The sequence below is a fragment of the Neopsephotus bourkii genome, unplaced genomic scaffold (genome assembly GCF_033783945.1).
Source record: "Neopsephotus bourkii isolate Nb327-2 ecotype Australia unplaced genomic scaffold, CSIRO-AGI_Nbou_v1 NB_244, whole genome shotgun sequence".
Taxonomy (NCBI): Eukaryota; Metazoa; Chordata; class Aves; order Psittaciformes; family Psittacidae; genus Neopsephotus; species Neopsephotus bourkii.
In genome coordinates, this window is record NW_026900754.1 from 1,984,982 (window position 1) to 1,991,033 (window position 6,052).

Below are 6,052 nucleotides of genomic sequence, written 5' to 3' on the forward strand. Positions count from 1 at the left end.
CTATTGATGTGACTTAAGAGAAGAGACCAACTCCCACCTCACTACAATGTCCTTCCAGGTTGTTATAAAGCGCAGTAAGGTCTCCTCTGAGCCTTCTGCCCCCAGACTAAACCCCCCAGTTCCCTTAGCTGTTCCTCATCAGACTTGTGCTCCAAAACACTCCCCCCCCCCAAATCAGTGTCAAATGGCTGAAAATAGGTTATAAACTTGATGCTACTTTAATAAGCAAGCTTCTTGTATAGGGTAAGGTGGCACCAGACTGCATTCTTGGGTGAAAACCACAGTGGTTCATAAGCTGGCTAGCTCTTTGCCTTCCCGTCCCCATCTGAAACACATCCAGGATGGGAAGTGGTTTTGGCACCTCCCTCTGTGTCTGCACAGACGGGGCAGGGAGCAGTGGCTGCCAAGTGTGAGGACTTTGAGAAGCTGACAGCCACAGGTCACTGGTCATGCATGCACAGTGCCTGGGTCTACCTCCTTCCAGCCCTGGCATGTTGGCTGGCTCCAGTGTCCCGCTGTTAGCATCTCCCATTGTTTCACATGGCTCCCTCCTTGAAGGGGACTTGCAGCCAAAGGAGAGCTGTCAGTGTCACAATCCTGATGATGTGTTTGTCATTCAGGAGTGATAAGGGGACTGTTAGTGATGCAAGCAACCAGTCTGCTTCTGCCTGCTCTCCAGAAGTCATAGGAGCAAGGATGAATGCAGTCATCATGTCCTGACACAGTCCCCTGAATGTGTGCAACCTGAGCCCCAGGGCTGCAAGAGTTTGAGTTTGTTGGAGTGTGAAGAGCCACTTGGAAAACCTGTGATTCTCTGCAGGATGCTGGCTGGTGTTCATCACACCTCGGCTATGATGCTCAGGCATGGCTACCTTATTATTTCTTTAGGAAATGCTGCTGCTTGTCTCAAAAGGACAAAGCTCATCCCTCTTGTTGAGCAGCAACCCGAATGGGTCAGGATTGTCTAATGAGAAAGCTCTCAGCCACTCAATTCTCTGCTGCAGGGGGTCAGTTTAAACTTGGATCTTGCTAGCTTCCAAGCACGGGGCATGATTTTTACTGTCAAGTCCCTTCTCCTTTTGCATATTCCCTCATTCTCACGTTACCCATAACTGCAAGTATAACAGAGCATCATCCTTCATGGGCATAGAACTGGGGTTTGCAGGATGTCAAGTGCTGTGGTGTGGGAGTGTGATAGAGAAGAGGTCAGCTAAAGCTGCAGTATAGAACTAGAAACCAGTGTAGGCTCACGAAAGGAGTTTTGGTGGTGTTGAGGCCCATCTCTGGCTTACAGCATCCCATAGCCTTGTGAGTTGTGCTTTCCAGACAGTTGTCTGACGTTTGACTGGACATTGTATTGATGACTACTTTCCCTAGTTGTTTTGTTTTGTGTAGCTTCACATTAGGATGCTGCTGCCTTCTTCCCCTCATCCATGCAGAGGCATCACTCAGACTCCAGTGGCATTTTGTCTCCAATGGCAGGCTTTGGCTCAGCTTCTGACCACACTGAAGGGAAATACTATGTCCCTGTTCACTCTGGTCAATCATGCAGCCCTGTCTATGCCTTTCGGTACCTGCTGAGCTGAAGTCACCAAGAGCCACAGCCACAGCTGCCCACCAGCACCACGGTGACCTGAGTCACAGAATCACAGAATGGTTTGGGTTGGAAAGGACCTTAAGATCATTCAGTTCCAACCCCCCTGCCATGGTCAGAGAGGTTGAGTCATCAAACACCTCCTCAAAGTGAGATGCACATGTACCAGAGCATCCCAGCCAGGAGCTCTCAGGCTCCAGGACTGTAGCCAGCATTGTTTTCATTTGTTCTAAGTGCATCTTGAACTCTTTGTTGGGGTTTTTCTCTTGTTGGGCTCTGGTTTAAGTGCTCTCTTTCCATGTGTAATTGGTCTAGAGCTCCAGTTTAAGTGCTTAATCGTGAAGCTCTCGTTACACAAACTCTTGGAAAGGAGAAAGCATGAACATCAGTGTGTTGTCAGGGCCAAAGAAAAATCCAGAGCCAGCTGTGTAATGTCTGTCTGCCGTCATGTTCCGTCCAGCCCCCTTCCCCTGTAGCAGGATGAAGGGGAGCGTGCTCCCTGCCACAGGAGGAGGTGGGATTAAGAGGACATGGACCCCTTCCCCAAGAGATGTGCCTGTGCACTTCAGGCAGAAAGAAGCTTGTTAAGTGTGTCCAGCTATGTTGCACCACTTCCATATCATCACTCAGCACTGCACAGCAGATGCAGTAAGTTTTGTTTCCCATTTCCTGCTGCCTCTCAAGGAGGGGTTGATTTGTCCAGTCTCACAAGCTGGGAGGAAAGAAAGGTCTGCAGCTCACAGGCTGCCTCTCATGAGCTAAAAGGCAACGTGGAACAAGCCTCAGCTGTTAGACGTGACTTCGCACTTTGTAAGGTAATGCAAACAGCAGAATATGGTCCTCCTATGGAGCCATATTCTGTGATGCGAGCAGCAGAGAGGGGAAAACCATGCCTGCATCATCACTGAGCTGATTTGGTGCAGGACTGAATGGAAGATGAGCTGTAACAGATAGGAGGAACAGCCACAGGGCAGCCCCTGTCATGTCAGCAGTTCAGGGTGAAGGTGTTTTGCGCTTCACTAATAGTAAGGTGAGCTGAAGGCTCTGAATACAGCCAGGAGGGCACCGGTGGGGTGATGTGTCATTCTGCAACGATTACTATGGAGTCAGTTGTTGTCGAAGGCCAAGAAGCACACCTATGTTTTGTTTTATTGATAGAGTTCCCCTTCTAGAAGTACTGTTGGCTTCCAGTTCACAAAACATCTTCACAGCAGTGCTCAGAGGGCAATTCCCAGCACAGTTTCTCAGTGGCTTGGCACCAACTTTATATTAAGAGCAGCGACTTTCATATGGTGTGAGTTGGATTTGGCTTTTGCTAAAGGCTAGGGAGAAATTCCATTGCCTCCCATCTAGACATTGTACATGTACAGCTTTAAGAACTGTGCTGTTCCCTTTGAAGAGTCAAAAAACGCTGAACTTCTCAACCAGCAGTTTTCCACAGTCATGCAAACAGCATGTATTGCCAGAGTCCTATCTCCTGAGCTTTACTGACCACAGATCACAAAGGCACACAAAGGCAGGTGTTTACGTTCCCTGTCAAGTTTTTTGTACACTGCAAAATGCAAAGCATGGGTCTGGAGGCAGGTTTCTGAGTGTAAATTGGAGGTGACACTAGATGAAGTAACTGCTGCACAAAACCATGTACAGAAGAGATGTGTAGGGGGCTGCCGTCTTTCTGGTTAATGAAAGATCTGGCTTCAAACTCATTGCTGTAGCTGCAGGTCAGTACAAACTCAGAGCCAAACTATGAGTCCAGGAAACTTGGAGAAATTTCAGGAAAGTTGCCTTGCTGGCCTGGTTAAGCAGTAAGGAAGCTGTGCAGGCTCTGGGCTGGGAGTGCTGCAAAGGTAAAGTTACATTAAGTACATTAAGTATAGCGCATTAGGTGTTGTCAGGGCCAAGATGTTGCAGCCTAGACCTTGTACTTGAATGACTGCAGTAGTTAGAAGCAGTGCACTTCTACTGAGCAGTCTAACCTCGAGCAGACTGCAACGGATGGTGTTTCCTCTCTAATGCGAATGCGGTTTGCCAAAGCTTTTTGTTTTGATCTTCTGAGATCAGACCAGGAGGGTCTCTTAGACTGCCTTGGGCAGCCCAGTTCTGCCAGGTTAGGAGCCTGCCCCATGAAAATAGAGGCAGTAACTGCTTTTTGGCCACACCATGTAGTCCAGTACCCCACACTGAAGACCCATGCAGGAGCAGAGAAGATTTAGAAAGCCCTTCTGATGACAGGAGCTTGAAAGTGAAGAAGGAAAGACGAGGTCAGGCAGAGTCAAATGGCAGCTCAGACCTTACTCAGCTCTTGGGAGAGACCTGTTAAATAAGCCAAACTGGAGAAAATGAAGTGTGAATAGCAATGCAACTTAGTCACTAGTCACGGTGAACAGGAGAGCAATAAAATGCCTGAAGGAGTCTGAGAAGCAGTAAAGTATGTTCCTGTTTTGCTGTCCAGATCAGAGAGTCCTTTACAGATCTGTTGATGAGTGAAGCTGTCTCCTTGCTCACTGCTGGCTTGAGGTGAAAACCTTTGCATAAACTTTTCAGGGATAATTTTGTATACCTGGAGAGGTGGAATCCTTTCTGATGGGTGAAGAAGGCACAGGACAAGCCACTGCTCATCTCTTTCCCTTTTGTGCGCAAATCTGGAAAACTGGCTTTTGGGACTGAAAGTCATCGAATCATAGAATCAGAGCCTGGTTTGGGTTGGAAGGGACCTTAAAGCTCATCCAGTTCCAACCCCCTGCCATGGGCAGGGACATCTTCCACTAGTCCAGGTTGTTCCAAGCCCTGTCCAACCTTGCCTTGAACACTGTCAGGGATGGGGCAGACACAGCTTCTCTGGGCAACCTGTGGCAGGGCCTCACAACCCTCACAGGGAACAATTTCTTCCTAAGTTCCCATCTCAATCTCTGTCAGTTTAAAGACATTCCCTCTTGTCCTGTAGCATTGCAGCTGTCCAGGTTGGATCTGAGCCTTAAGACCATTAAAGCAGGATGTTTTACGTCTGTTTTCACTGGTGTCTTTGCAGCAAGTGCATGGTTATGCAGAGGGTTTCCAAAGGTCAGTGCATGCAGCCCTCCTGACTCACTGGGAGCATTCACAGTATGAGCAACTTCCGGCATGGAGGTTTCCAAAACATGAGTGTTCATGAAAGGGAAAAAAAAAGACACTGAGTGTTTTTAAGTATTCAACTTTGTAAAAGACATCTGGGTTGGAGGATTATATTACCTAAGAAGTATTCAGATGGTTTTTGTGCTGGTATTTCAGCACATCTGCTGCCTCCATCTTTCTCTGGGTTTGGATTTCCTTCCTCAGTGCTTCTTTCTTGTCCCTTTTTCAATTAGCCTTCAGCTATTCACAAGTAAAAAAATGTGTACCCTTTGCAAGAACTCCTTAAATGTCTTCCTTCTCCCCCCAGTTACTCCTTTCTCTTTTGGCTCTGCTTTGAGGATGTTACAGGAGATCTGGGAAGTATGACCTTGTGGAGTCTATGAGCAGATAAGCTGTGTTCAGAGAAGTCCTTTTGCACAGAGGTGGAAAACAGCTGCATAGAGATGAAGGAGAAGCAAGATCCCAGCTTTCAGCAAGGTCCTGAAAAAGATCCTAGCCTCCCTAAGAAACCCTCATGAAGCCAGCAGCACGTGGCATGTTGCCAATGGGCAATGGTGCCCATTCCCCAAAATGGCCAGCAATCACAAGGAACCACTTCTTTGAAAGGCAGGATATAATAATGTGCTGTCTTTTTTCTGCCAGTCACATTTTAGAACATGATGTCACCTCTGTGGTCTCACCACTGATGAGTCTGACATGCAGGACTGCAGCAGCCTGGCTTCCCGATACCAGGATGTCCAGCACAGAAGGATGTCCTAAAATAGATCTAATCCCACTTCAAACTAAGGAGGGCACTTTAGAAACCTCTCATTTTATGCTGTTACCGAATCCTGGGCATGCACTGTGCCTGTCTTTGCTCAGTTGCTGACCTGCCAGCCCTTGTCCTCCTTTCCTTTTCTCCAAAAGGTCATACCCACATAAAGTGCATCTTACATACATCTTGTGAGCTGTGGGAGAGTGGTGAGACCCTGCCCAAGCCAAGGGGGGGCTGCAGCAGCCTGGTCTTTAATCAGAAGGACTGTAAGAGATGTTTCTTGCCATAGCAGAAATCATAGTGCAGGTGGTTTTCCCCATCCCTATTAACTGCAGCCCAAATGGAATAAAACAGCCAGCTTAAATACCAGCACAGGCCCCCTCAGCTTTCATTATGGATGTAGAAAGGAAGGAAACAAACCTCCCTGCACTTGTGTTACGTGGCTGTAATTAACACAGCACAATGCTGTTACAGGTCTCAACAAAAATAAAAGGTCTTTTAAGTTATAATGAGAGATTCATGCATGGCAGCACCAGAGTATAAACCAAACTTTTACTGTGTGCCTTAGCTGTGGTAAATGAAGCACAAAAGGG